This window comes from Triturus cristatus, chromosome 8 (genome assembly GCF_964204655.1).
Source record: "Triturus cristatus chromosome 8, aTriCri1.1, whole genome shotgun sequence".
Taxonomy (NCBI): domain Eukaryota; kingdom Metazoa; phylum Chordata; class Amphibia; order Caudata; family Salamandridae; genus Triturus; species Triturus cristatus.
The window spans coordinates 90,276,942-90,291,082 of NC_140591.1; the positions used below are offsets into that span (position 1 = coordinate 90,276,942).

Sequence of the window (14,141 nt, forward strand, 5' to 3'; positions counted from 1 at the left end):
CATCGAATCGGGGAATGGGACCGCTTGCCTTCAAAGGTGGAGGCCCCATGATAGGCATTAAAATGCGACTGCCACTACGGTGTTCGCAGTGCCCATCTTTTACATTGCAGCAGGTGCTGCTGGCTGCATCATCCGCCGCAAAGTAAAAAAAAAAAAGGAACATGCTAAATATATCGGTGCCTGCCACATGGTGCAGTGATATGTTGTGGGGCATCATAGAAGCCCCCCAGGACCCATGTCTGGGGGCCAGGGGTAAAGGTGCCTGCTAAGGGCCCCCAATGTCCCTTTCACCAGCATTTCCATGGCAGGTGAACCGCCATTGATAAGCTGGCGGGTAAGGGACATCGTAATCCCTGCTGCGGTGCATGGTAGGCACCACCCGCATTGTAGGAACCACGAGCCCCTCCACCACACCGGCGGGCTCAAGAAGCCCGTCGGGTGCGTGGTGGTTGGTCTTTCCGACCACCAGGTAACCACCCGCCATTGTAATATGGCGGGCTGTGATGCAGTCACCAATGGCGGTGAGACCGCCACCGATGGGGTGACGTGGCGGTCCCACTGCCATTATAATCACCCCCTAAATTTGGTGTGCATGCAAATCCTACATTGCCAACCCCTGGCAAGTTCCACTGCTAGTGCTGGAAAAAGGCCAATGGAGGTACCAATGGGTGAGGTGGACTGGCCTCAAGGGTCTTGTGACCTCAGTGACAGATTCACTGTCGATCTAGGATGTGCTTCTTCATATGCCTGCCCGTAAGACTGGAAGTGAACTGCAGTATGGATTGTGGTGGACAGGTCCACCTGCGGGTGCTAAGACACCTGGGCTTCTAAGGTCTATCGGGCCTTCTAAGTTGTAGCATCGGAATAAGCTCTGTCAGGAGTGTGGTATGGTGAACTGGTCATGAAGGTCTGAACATGGTTCTCCAGTTCCAAATTCAGCAGCTCTGGCCAGAGTGCCACATTCTCTCCCACACTGAACACCATACTGCCCCACTGAGAGAAACTCGCACTGCCTTCAGCACAACTCAATTGTGCTGCGACTAAATTCAAATTATGCACTAAGCAACAGTAAAATGCTGCCTGAAAAAAATGAATAACACCCTGGAAAAAGCAAACACTCATATGGAATGCAAGAATAAGCAAAGCATGTGAACTGTAATCAGAAAAAAACATGGTTACCTTAACGGTTTTTAACTCATTATTCAGAAATCAGTAAGTGATTTTGCCTGAAAAGTTCAAGACATGGCTACAGGACCAGGAAGGGACCCCTTTCAATGTCCATTGCTAATATCCTTTCAAAATGTATGCAGTTTGGTTTAAAAAAGACCACATCTCCAAACACAGAGCCACATTTTATAAGCTAAAATAATTAAAAAGTTGTAAAACGATCATATTAAACGTTTCCACTCTACCCATCAACCAGGTATTGCAGTCCCTTTAGGAATGGCGCACTTACCCACCCTGGGAAAACAATGTTGTTCAAAGAAAGAAGATAAAAAGAAAGTAGCACTTTCACTGGCAAACTCTGTAAAGTGGCGCTAATGTGTGTGGGTGTAAATAACAGTTTGGCCTGTCTGCTGTCCACTCTGTATTGCTTTATTTAGGTATTTAACTATTTTTTCTCTCCATTCCGAGGTTTTTCTTTTCAATAGAAAACGGTTAGAAAATGAGGACATTTACAGCCAAAGTGTTCAGCCTTTTTTGGATCCATTTCACAGGGGAACAAATAAAGAAAAGGAGAGGCAAGAGAGAGTACCTTAAGAGCTGCCTCTTGAAATCAGCACGTAAGCAGGAGCGAGACAGAGACAGAAAGAGATGGAGGAATAAAGAGAGGAGGGCAGCCGCCAGAGGCAGATCAGGAGTAGTGGACACGGTCCTTGCCATGTAGGAAAAGAGACAGCGTTTATTTTTTCTCCGTTCTCTGCCTTTCCCAGAACGGCTGAGCCTTCCTGCAGCATAACAAAAGGCAGAGGGCGGGTGGCCTCTGACTCCAGGCAGGTCAAGTGCAGGGCCATTAGGTAGCGCTTTCGCGTGCTAATGGCCCTGCGATAACCGAAGGGAGAGGGGGAATTCCTTTGTCCCCTCGTCCCCCCCACCCTTGTCCCCCGTGTCCCCCCCACTCCAAAATCTGGGGGGGGGGGGGGATATATCCCCCGCGTCCCCCACACTTCCTACGCCCAGGGCGGTATGCCTTTAATCGCTCCACTGCAACGCCATCAAATGTTAGAGGCGCAGCTACTAGCTGTAATACTCGTTTGACCCACTGCTCATCCCTAGCCCCTCCCAGAAGCAAATGTCTATTTGGATGAATACAGACGCCAAAGAACTTGTGCTTCTGTTCCCGAATCTCCCATCTTCCCGCCTGATTCTGAAGCCTGCAACCCAGCCTGCGCACCCCCCCCACACACACCCCTCACCCCCCCACCCAACCCTCACCCCCACATCTCCTGCCACTCTGTGCTTCACACCCTTTTAGTCAACTGCGAGTTGTACGTTTGTTTGCCTGCTGTGAAATTATTTTACTTGCCAATTACTTTTCACTGAATACTTTAATAGTAGAGGAAAAGGGTTGTGGTATAATTTAAGCCCAAACCAAAAAAACACACAGCTATAACCACCATTACAGACTCATACCTGTCAATTCCAAACCTCAGCCGTAATAAATATCTTGAAGTAAATTCCTGGGGCTTGGGGAGGAGGACACAAATCTTCCACTGCAAAAAGAAAACAACATTTTGTTTAAACAATGATACTGCGAGTTTAAAGAACTCTGTATAATCAGGTCCTCCGTTGTTCCAGTCCAAGAGGATGCTATGAAACCGCCCCCCCAAAAAAACCCGTCTGGTTAACTGAATAAATGACCACTTAGAAAACAAGGACGCCAAAATTCAGCCGCGCGCCGCTCCCGCTTCGGATGCATAATTCACGCCTCTGCAGACTTTCCGACATTCGGAGGGTCACCCTGAAGAGCATGCTTGGGGACTCCAGAGGTCAACCAGCAAAATCGTTTCTAGAAATACACTGTCAGAAATCCTGTGCTCATATATTACCATATAACCTTCTGTTATACAATATATTTTGCTGTAGTAATTACATATTTCGCAGGAGATGCTGATCTTAAAATTTCTGTACACCGAAATGTGAAAATGGATGAATATAATGGATGTTAGAAGGCAAGTTGCTGAAAATGAAGGAAAATGGTGGTGCACATAATACTGTTATGAAAGGATCTTTGAGTAATGTCCCGGTTAGAAATAGGAGCCTCCAGTTGGCAGCGGCTGGCGCCAGTGTCAAATAGTGACCCTTCTTCCTAAGTCAGAGTAAGGGGGCTACACCCTTTGATAACCCCTGCTCAACCCTGTAGTAACGTAGCACGAGCAGACAGGTCTAGCTCAGAGGCAGTGTGTGAAGCGTTTATGACCATACACAATAACGCTGGAAAGACGCTACAAAACGGACACCACAAACAAGTATAGAAAAATAGTTATCTTTATGTAGGTTAAGCACGAAACGGAGAAATGCTCAAAGAATCACAATGCACATATTTACAGATTCATTCAGGGCGATGGAAGCACTCGTGCGTGCGGGTGGAACAGGCTTAGTTCGAGATCAGGGCCTAGGCGGCCCGGTTATGCACAATGTACCTGGGATGTAAAGGGGGGCACAGTGTACAGCTTCACGGATAAGGTGCAGGATGACTCTCAGCGCCCACAGCTCCTCGGCTGCGGCAGTCCACGGCGTGCACTCGCGCTAATCCTAGGACGGGGTTAGAAGGCGGCGCCCAGCGGCACACACGGAAGAGAGCAAAGTTTGTGACGTAGGGGCTAGCGTGGGCGCTCAGCGGCACAGCTCTTCAGCTGCAGCAGCCCGCGATAGCAATAGTGATGGTTTCAGTAGTAAAACAAGGGTTGGAACTCAGCGGCACAGCTCCTCAGCAGCGGCGGCCCAAAATAGCGATAGTACCGATTCTCGTAGTATCCTCGTAGTAGGACCAATGCGGGCACTCTGCGGCGCAACTCTGCAGCGGCCCAGACTAGTGACAGCAATAGTTTTCATGGCAAGGCCAAGGCGGGCACTCAGCGGCACAGCTCCTCAGCTGCAGCGGCCCACAATGGCGATAGCAATAGTTTTCGTAGCAAGTTAAATGCGGGAACTCAGCGGCACAGCTCCTCAGCTGCAGCGGCCCACAATGGCGATAGCAATAGTTTCTGTAGCAAGTCAAATGCGGCGTTCCCCACAGTAGAACTAGAGGCTCTGGATTTCTCGACAGAGGCCTCACCTGCAAGTAGGATTCCCTTCAAGAGGAACTCGGGCTGCTGACGAATGAAGTCTAATGTCCCGGAGACTTCGGCAGGAGGCAAGCTCAAATCAGGCCCTTGGGTAGTTGCTTCAGTAGATGGATGAAAGTTTCAAAGTCCTTCCCCTCTTGTTACGCGGACAGAGGTTGGTCTCCGCATCCCGAAGTTACACACCCTCAAGGGGTTTCAGCTCAGATCTTTATATCTCAAAAGTCTTTGTTCTTGAGAAAGTCACAAATCACTCGACCCGGCCAGAACCAGTTTGGGGTCGACCTGGGTCACTTTATTTACGAGGCGGCATCCTCCCTTTCAGGGAGAGGGGGCCCACCATCAGACGCCCAGTGGGAGGTGGAGCCATCATTCACCTTGCCAGGCACAGCCCTGCTCAGATCAAAGGGGTCACCCCTCTCCATACTTCAACGGCAGATTCCTCCATTCGACCCAGGTCGGCCTCAGCCTGCCCTGGCCCTCTAAACCAGACGGCCAATACACATACCAAGAAAACACACAGGAAGGTTTAGACAAAAAGATACCTGCTTTCCAAAAGCAGTAGCTACACACTCAGAATATAAAGACATTCACCACTACCAGATGCACATTAATATTTGAAGCTCAAGCACACCAAATTCGACTTTCCTAACATGTTTCTTGGCACTACTAAGACTATACTAGTTCATACAGTGAATTTATAAATAAGGAACATTCGCGCTATGACAATGAATGGCAGTGGCACAGCGCCCAGAGCGTCTAACGCCAGCAATCACGAAGGAGACAAAAAGTGACAAAAAATAGAAGGGAGACCTACGCCAATGGTACCAGGTCTAACAGTCCCCCTCTCAGCTCAACAGCACTTAGTCGATCAATACATTTTTAGGTCGAGGACTACCGGTCTGCCGAAAGGCAGAACCGGAAGTCGGAGATTTAATGACTTTGAGAAGAGGGGCTTGAACCCGCCCCTCTTCTCCCCTGTTCTCCATTGGCTGGCCTCGTAAATGCTGGCCAGCCACTGGAGAAGAGGTCAGTCACTCCGATTAGGCCCCGTCCTTTTCGGATCGGGGGGCGTGTTTTTTGCGAGAAGTCTCAAGGAGGAGACAACAGCAAAACACGCCCCCGAATCCGAAAAGGACGCTGCGTTTCTCCGAGGCATTTCTGCTCTGCCTCGGAGAAAGGCGGTGGTGTCTTCCGGTGCCCTCGTTCCTCTTTACTTGTTTTTCCACTGGCCTGTTTCGAATCCTCCGTTTACCCCGCCTTAAATATCAGCTGCTTTTGTTTTTGCTCTGCAAGGTCGTATTTTATTTAGCAGTTCCTTCTTGATGTGGAGAACGTCGTTTATAGTTTTCAAAGGAGCACCGTGCTCGTCATTTCCTTTGTGGTGAACACGAAGCTGGACTCGAAAGCAGTTCAATGCAGGTACACGTTTACCTATTTTGTAAGTACACTTCATTCCCTTCTGTAAAATGACTAAATACGGGTAAATGATTGCGCCGGATCCTCTCCATCTAGCATATGGCAGAGATGAATGCGTCTCTCGTTCCATGACACCGTTTATTTACAAATGGCAAACATGGTGCCACGCCACAGGTTCCTGGAAAAGAAAGTGTTAGATATCCGAGCGCACTAGAAAAATCACTGGGGAGGAAGGCGTTAACGGACCTATGTGAAAATAAGGAAGCGTATTACCTCGACACATACACAAGAAGTCCTTACCGTGAATGTTTGTTTGCTTGTTGTGAACATACACAAGCGGCCAGCTATAAGAGTAGTTACTGGTTACTTGTCTTTTCCTGTTGCGACTACTCCAATCTAAGATGGCCCCCGTATTCTAGCCGTTCCATCCGTGGCGCATTTTTATTGGCATCATCAGACCACAAAGCCCAATTTGCAGGACTGCACTTCCTATTCCAAGCACAGGACCCCCCCCTTTCCCTTGTAGCTACTGTGTAGTCACCGCCAGCCCCCTCCATCCGTGACTGTGTTGGAACTCTCTACCAGGCTCCCCTCCCCCGGCGCCCCCCAACCCCTTGAATTCATGTGTGTTCTGTCATGAGTCTGGCCGGGTGCTCCCATGTGAACAGCTTTAAGGTGGAGAACTGGAAGCAGAACTTGCGAGTCATCTACCAGTGCTTCGTGTGGGGCGGCACCCCCGAGACCAGGAAACGCAAGGTGGGTTTTCATTGCACCCTGGCTAACTTCTCCCGGCCCCCCGCACCCAGGCCTCGGTCTGGCCTCCTGCATTGCTTCACTTCCCCGGGCAGAGGAAGAAAGGGATTGCAGGAGAGGGAGGAGAGTTGAACATCCCAGGAGGTGGGGAGAAGGGGCCGGGCCGGAGAGAAGAGGAGGGAGATGCTCTGTGCTGGGGAGGGAAATCCTTAATACATTGAGCAAGAAAGAGGATTTGGGGGCTGCGGATACCCATGCCTATGTATACATAGCATGTTTACATCCCAACGGGTGGTAGATGGTACATAGCAAGGCTATTAATAGTAACACCCCTCCCTCAAAACGAGGTAGATAATACTGTATTTTAGAAGTAGAGCAACAATATTATCATAGAGGGCATGGAATGCAGTGTGGTTGATTGAGGCGCCGAATATGGAATAGATTGACGTATGCTTGGGCCCTTTCACATCTGGGGTCTTGCTGTGCTTGAACAGGGACCACAGCACCCATGGTAGTGGAGGAAATGCTTGCGAAGTGCTACGCACAGCACATAGGATAGTGGAGGGGCCATGATGCATGGTGGTTAGCATATGTAGGAAATATGTCTGGATATGATATAGGGATTGTTGAGACAAACGGCCAGATTGGACGGCACACGACATAAGGTAATTGGCACAGGCAGGCGTCCTCAGATGTGACAGACGCAATTGGCTTCGGTGGGCAGCCATTGGAGCATGAGACGTGTACACACGACAAGCTGAAACGATGATGCGGGTGGCACGTACATTAAATGTGCCAAACGCTGGGGACTATACGTGACTAGTGTATACACGGTCCGGAGTGTGTGGGCGGCCTTGGACCTCAACAAGACAGGCTCATCGATGTGCAGATTATGGGTGCTTAAATTAGCAGGTCCTTGACGTTGTTTTTGTTGCCGAGAGATGGGTCGCATTTAATGCTACACGTAGACTGTTGCATTTTACTCCCACACCATTTGTGTGATTGTATTGTGGACCCCGAGATACTCATCGTTTTGTGTATCTCCAAATTAGGCAGACAAGTCAGTTTATTTCATACAAGAATCTTCATTTTCACTCCCTCCACCGCCGTGTTTCTTTGGCAGGTGTCTACTACGTTAGATGCTCAGTTTACCTCTTGATTTTAGGTTTAGTCAGTCGGGGTGTGGAGTGAGATTGGTGCAAGCACACGGTTGCATTTTTCTCCGTGGTTGATGGAAGCGTGTGCTTTTTGTTTTGCTTCGCAGTGGGCTGGCTGGCTCGCCAGACGTGGTTTGCAGGCCAGCAGTGCGTCGTGTTTATTGATCGCCCCACCCCCAGTGTTCAGTGAAGGGGGCTCTGCAGACCAGGTCTGCAGCTTGCTACCTGAATTTTTGGTAATTGTGCTTGGGGAGGGAGTGGGGGCGCACATATATCCCCCGGGGTGTGGCGTTTCTCGCCCGTGCCCTTTTATTCTGTGTATTTGCTGTTACGAATGCAGCGAAATCGAGGAGCACCCTGTTCTAACGTTTTGTATAAACGATGATGCGGGCATCTGGGAGCCAGTGTTTTCTCTCCCAGACCGACAGTTCAGGTGCACGCTGGAGTGCTGGCCATAAATGCCGTAGTGTCCCGAGCAGTGGGACGCCAGACAGGGCGTGAGCAATGCCAATAGCTCTAACTTTAACAATGCCGAGACCGTTGCATTGTAAATGCTTGTTATAAAAGGTAAACATCCCAAAAGGCTGTTTGAGAAGCAGTCAGCAAGCAGCAAACTCACGTGGAAAAAGCCCTTCACTGTCCCGCCTTCCCATAAAACTACAACAATCTAAATATATTTTTGACAGTTAAAATACTCTAACTCAGTTTGCACATGGCCATTTCGCTAGAAGCAGAACACTGGAAAATCCTTGAAACAAGTACTGCCTGGTGTCCCTGAAACCCGACCCTACTGCAAGCTCACTGAAGCTATAGGCTCAGGTGCAGCCATAAGGCCATAGGGTACACAGGGGCTACTGGCCCTCCAGTGTAATGGTTAAGGTAGCTTGCCATTGGTATCCTGAGGTAAGTCCTAATGAGCTCTACAAACTGGGCCATGTACAGCCCTCTCTGCACTTGACCCTCAGGGTAATGAGGGCGAGCAGTCACAGCCTTTACCTGGAGGCAGCGTGGAGGGGTGGCGGGAAGGGGGGGTGGGGGGGGGGGGGGGGGGGGAAGAGCTCATAATAGCAATCAACCAACACACACAATAAGCTAATGCTCATCCCAGCGGTTATCTTTATGAAAAACAAAGTGCTTTTAAACCCACAGCAAAACTAAATACTGTACAATTCAATTGCTACAGCATACAAGACTACACAATGCCGTAAAGCACTACAGTCCCCTTCCTTACAGGTAATCGCCCACCTACCTGTTACAGCCAAGATTCCTGCTATGAGTGTGTCCAGCCTTTTATGGTTCAGGCAAGATTAGGCGCAGGTGCAGTTAGCTCAAATGCTCTCACTGTCTCAAGTATGCAGCTCGCTACAACAGGTTATTGTTCCTTTAACATTAAACAGTCCCAAGCAGGCACGGCAAAGTGCCTCATGCGTCTTCGTGTCTCTTGTCCCAGGGACAGGCTAACACCCACAAGTACCAGGGTGCGACGGTGACACCTCCCATTGTAGTTTGGACTTTTTGTTGTAGGGCTGTGGCAGCAGCACTACAAGACTAATTTAGGGAGATGGCACTTTGTGGCATACCTCTTGGTCAGCTGCGGGTAGTTGCACAGAAGAGATGGTTGTGCCCAACAGGCCACATTTTCTCATGATGGTGTCTTCAGGGAGCAGCAGCCCTACAAATATCAGGTGCTCCACTTGGCAGGGCCACAGTCCTTTGCTCTTCATTGCCAGTTGTAACGTCAGGTGATCAAACCAAAGTCCAGTTGCTGAGGAAAACTTATTTCTGGCATATACTTGGTAGTGCTCCCTTCATGAGCTGCACAGACAGGTCAGCGTGACCATTTTACAGCATGGGCCTCTGGGCACACAAAGGTTCTATGTTTTCTCCGGGGTTCTACTCACTGAAACACAGGTCTCTCTTCCAACAAGGGACAGGTACACCAGTCCTCTCTCAACAAGCTGGCAACAAGGATCTTTAGGCAGACCCTCACTCCTCCAGTAGAAAGAGTCGACTTCAGGATATGTCCCTTCACCTCTGGGAGACTGTCTCTCAGGCAGATACCAGCCCTAGTTACACAGCAGTAATTCAAGCACTCTGTGGAGCTTGTTACTTGGTTAACAAGAACTTGGGACTGGAACAAAGTGGTGTGGTTTGTATCCCACTTTTATACACATTTTTCAGAAAGGGGATGTGGCTCCACAGTCGTAAGTTCAGAACCAGTTCGGGTTGGTTCTTTTTCAAGTGCTCTTCTCAGGCTCACTCTCCAGATAGAGCCTTCATGTGAAGCAGCAGATAGAACTGGGACAGGAGCACCCACAACACGGACACAATAAAGTGCGAAACAAAAATGTAGACCTGGTCATGATATTTCCTACCCTTGGGCAAGATAAACTGCAGTTCCACCACCCCTCCCCATCTACCAAAGGCCAGTACTCAGGAAGAACTAATCAGGAATTCCCTTGATAAAGTTTTCATGGAATTTCTAAAGGTGGCCCTAGCTCCATCTTCCTCACTTCAGCATCTGGCTCTCCGCCCTCCAGCCACAGGAATGCGGGTAATACACTTACACTGTTTGTGGAAGCTATCCCACCCTCCATGTTATGCCATGCTACGCTAAGGGCATCCAAAATAGTCACCACCATCTTTAGTACTCACGTACGTACACACACGTGTTCTCTCTCTCTCTCTCTCCTTTTTTTTTCTCCTGTCTGGATCCCTGCATTATCCAGAGAACCATTATATAAGAACTCCCATCCCTTTGGTCGAGTCTGCCCTGGTGGTATCACCCTACCAGGGTGTTGCTAGGTGCCGATGATGAAGCATATTGCCATTCAGTGAGTGAGGCGCCTACTCCAGTATCTTTGGATACCTTGGTAGGATCGTGAAGTGGTGTCCTCACAGGACTCCGCCTTTTCTCCTTTCGCCTGGTTGCCCTCTTGTGAGTAAGTGATTATTTAGGAGAATGCAACAGCATATGTCATCTCTTGCTCTCTCCGTGTGAGGACAGGATACTAGTTTCAAATGCAGTATGGCATTCGGGGCTGAGGAACATGCCTGTTTACCAAGCAGGAGACCTTCCAATCCCAACAGTTACTCTGCAGTACAGCAGCTCCTTCTTGAGCCAAGTCGACATGCCTTAGGGCTATTCTCTAGAACAACACTCCGCCACCCCAATAGGACCTAGGGGCACTGGGCCGGAGTGTAACTTGCTCAGCTCTTTGATAGCAATAATTATGAAACAATGATGACCCGCATATCTGTCCCCTGGTCCTATGTGATAGTCTTCCTGAACTCGTTGGGGAAGAGTGAGGCAGGAGGTTAGGGCAGTATAAGAGTGCAGAGATGACAGCAGAGGGATTAAAACATTTGTTTACACCACATGAAATTTGAATTACTTGGAGGAGTAAAGAGCTTTCATGACACCTACCCAGCTACACATTGGAAGAACTGGTAGTGGAAGCCAGGGTACAAAGACTGGAATGAATTCTGGTAAAGTGAGAAAATACAGAATAACCGCTGCTGGGAATAAGGCCGTCTCTGGGGTGGGAAAGTCATTTAGGTGGCAGTCAAATCAGCTTTCAAATGGTGAACTGTAGCATGACAGGATGGTAAAGTAAAGCTTGTTACCAAATATCAAGCGTGTGGGCTTTGCGTGCCTCAGCAACTACCAGTGAAGCAGCGAGTTTCTCCAACTCCTTAACATTCCTGACCAAAACAACAAAGATTACACCAATACAGCACAATACCATCAACATTATAGTTACATGAAGTGGCACCTAGGATTACAAAGCCAGAATGATGACATGATATCGTACTGTGTTAAAAACATGCTCTTTGCTCAATGATGAACAAAGACTGTTCCTTTGAGGTACACCACAAAGGATTATTCTGAGAAGCAATCTGTTTCACATGAGAGCATACCAAGGGGTTTCCCCAAAAATATTTATATAATGTTTGTAAAGAAACAACCTACATACTCATTCATATGTGTTTCTACTGAGTGAATCCAACCCACTATGGTTGAAGAGAGCTTCTTATATGACTTAGAGGATTTACAAGATTTAGGACTTCGATGAGTGACGACTACTCTGTGCAACAATGATCATAAACGATAAAATGGATTTGAGATAATGATCACATATTACACGTCGGCCCCCCCCCCCCCTTTTTTTTACAGTTCTTTTTATTTCAAAACAGAAAACAAGTACAATACAGAGATGACTGCAAACACATATTGTGCTTTGATAAGTATGCCCCTTGCAGTTCCTCCCTCCTGGTGTCTAGCCACCCCATTCGGTGTGGAACCACTGCCAGCTCGATCATATTGATTCCAATATATCTAATGTCGGTGGACCCGCCCTCTCAATAGGAGTGCACAGCATTTCCCTGCTTTCATTCCATTTCCCGCAGATCTTTGTCCACGTACGGGGACAGCCCTTGCCCTCAAAGACCACCCTTTCCGCCAGCATGCACCAGTCCATGTCAGCTTTCCAGTCACTCAATCTGGCAGCTGATGGCACCCTCCCCAACCTGGCTATATTTTGTTTAGCCACCACAAAGCCTAGCGTGACCCAGAGCAGGTCTGTATTTGTTACTAGCCACCCCTTGGGATACAGTGTTGACTCGACTTTACCCATCTTGACCAGTGTGGTGGTCGCATAGTATATCCTATGCTAAATCTTAAGTTGCACTAACCGAAAAGGTAAACGAATCGCCACTTCTTTCAGGGATGCCAATGCCTAATGGCACTCATCAACTTCAAACTGTCTCAGGTCACCCTCCCATGTCTCACGGAGCTTAACTAAGAGGTCGGGGGAGTTGTTCAGCAGTTTGCGGCACGTCAGGGAAATTGCTTTCTTATTTGTGCATATGATCATCAAGTAATCTCTCCTCTAGGGGGGGAAGCCTCGGGAAGTTTTTCTCCACTCTTCATCACCCCCATTAGGGCATGTCTAACCTGCAAATAGCGGGAAGGCTCCGGGGGCTCCAACCGGTGTTCCTGCAGTAAGTCGCCCAAGCATTTCACTGCGCATGTGCCCACATATCTTCCTCGTATGACAGGCCAATCAAATGCCACTTGTCAAAACCCATGTGTCCGCCCAAGGAGACCCAATTGTGCCATGTCCCACAATGGTGTCTTTTGGGTGATCCGGTCTCACCACCCCAGTGTCCCATGTGAAGTATACCAGAGTTTAATTGTAGAAGACATTTGTGTGTGGGATGGTGCATGGCACTTTACCCCCCCCCCATTGAGGGCTCTATGGTCACCCCTGGGTTCCATGTTACGCCTATCCATTTTATATGCTGGATCTTCTTGTGGAAAGTAGACCCAATGTTTGACCACTACAAGTTGGGCTACCCGATAATAGTACTGAAGAGCCAGAAGTGCTATTGCACCGTCATACCAGCCCTTAGATAGTTCCTGTAGGGAGATTCTGAGGGCTCCCCCATTCCACAGGAGTGTCCTGACAACTGTGTCAACCTCTCGGAGGTAGTGGGGGGGGGGGGGTGGGGGGGAAGGGGGAAGACTAGGAATGGTGTATTCTGAAGAATGTATAGGAAGGGAGGTAGCGCCACCATTTTACATAGCGAAGTCTTACTGTTAGACTTGGCATCTTTGGCGTGGTTTCCCCTGACTTTTTGCCTCTACCTCCTGAATATTTGATGCTGTGCTGGATTTCGTTTTCGCTGGCTTAGATGCTTTGGGCACTTTGCCACTGCTGATCGGTGTCAAAGTGCAAGTGCCCCCTGTGTAAATTGTTGTTATAATTGGTTCTCCCTGATTGTCATATCTGATTTACTAGTAAGCCACTAGTAAAGGGCACTGAAGTGTGGCAGGGCCTGTCAATCAAATGCTACCAGTGGGCCTGCAGCACTGATTGTGCCACCCACATGAGAAGCTCTGAAAAGGTTACTCAGACCTGCCAACCCAGTGTCTGTGCGCAGTTGCTAACTGCCATGTCGACTTGGCAAGTGCACCTACTTACCAGGCCCTAACCTTCCTTTTTTTTACATATAAGGCACCCTATGGTAGGTCCAAGGTTCCCCCCTGGGCAGGGTGCAGTGTATGTGAAAGGTAGGACATGTACTGGTGTGTGTGACATGTCCCGATAGTGAAATACTGCCAATTTCGTTTTTCACTATTGAAAGGCTATCCTGCTCCATATGATAGATTGGGAGTTTATTTATAACATCTTATAAATATAACTTCCATTCGGACAAGATAGAGAAATAAAGTTTAGGCTCTCTGAAGTCAGAATTTAATGACACATCTTTTAGTAAAGATGGTTTTTAAATTGTGTGTTTTTAAATGTCACTTTTAGAAAGTAGGCATTTTCTTGTTTAACCATTCTGTGTGCCTCTGCCGGTTTGTGTATTGGCTGTTTGGTTTTGTAGTTACAGGGGCTGGGGATGTGCATTCACTGTAGACAGTCACAGGGGCTGGGGGGTTGAGGTGTGCCTGGCCCTTCCTGGATGACACAGAGCTGGGCTGACTAGACCCTGGCTGAATTTAGAGTAGTGGGAG

The 14,141-nt window shown here is 48.6% G+C and overlaps 1 protein-coding gene across 5 annotated transcripts in view; it reads right to left on the minus strand.

Annotated features, from left to right (window-relative positions):
• ATP6V1A (ATPase H+ transporting V1 subunit A) overlaps window positions 1-14,141 on the minus strand; it is a 281,914-nt gene that overhangs the window by 151,782 nt on the left and 115,991 nt on the right. For 4 of the 5 annotated variants that reach the window (XM_085621083.1, XM_085621084.1, XM_085621086.1 and 1 more), the window contains exon 2: window positions 2,635-2,714. The exons of the other annotated variant lie outside the window; for it this stretch is intronic. The gene's annotated coding sequence lies outside the window, so the exon portion shown is untranslated. The remainder of the gene's footprint in view (window positions 1-2,634; window positions 2,715-14,141) is intronic. 5 annotated transcript variants of the gene reach the window in all.